A 635-nucleotide genomic window follows, 5' to 3' on the forward strand; every position below is an offset into this window, starting at 1 on the left:
ATAGCTCTTTCTTGGAGCTGGTCTAACACCAGAAATGAATCCAGCATTTCTACCTAGGACTTATGCACGAATGTCAGCTTCTGTCAAAAAAACCGGTGCACCAGTATCATCAGGAGAAGCATCATCTTGTGTCTGCTGCGTTTGTGCTTCTTGTAGCCGAACCATCTCATTCTAACAACATGAAAGGTATAAAAATGTCATTATAAGATATTACAAGTATGTCAAACCAATTAAGGAGTGATAAGTAAAACTTACATATCTTGATTCAGCTATAACATTATTCCATCCTTTTTTTTTGTGTCCAGTGTGTTCTCTTGAAAAACTCAATCTCACCAATTGGTTCATTTGGAGATGACTACAAAATAAAAAGAAAGATAATTTTACTTGCATGCTTAAACAAAGGGAAAGTCACATTCACATTTGGGACTAAACCTTCTGTATGTATATATATATATATATGTATATATAGACACTTATATAACATTATAATCATAATCTCCAACTTCAATTCAACATCCCAATGAATCACCAAGATTCATAGCTTAGAAATAGCTCACAAACAAAGGTAACAACAAATCAACAGAATCACATAGAACTATAGCTACAAGGCAGTAGAAATCCAATATCAACAAAGT

This window comes from Ziziphus jujuba, chromosome 2 (genome assembly GCF_031755915.1).
Source record: "Ziziphus jujuba cultivar Dongzao chromosome 2, ASM3175591v1".
Taxonomy (NCBI): domain Eukaryota; kingdom Viridiplantae; phylum Streptophyta; class Magnoliopsida; order Rosales; family Rhamnaceae; genus Ziziphus; species Ziziphus jujuba.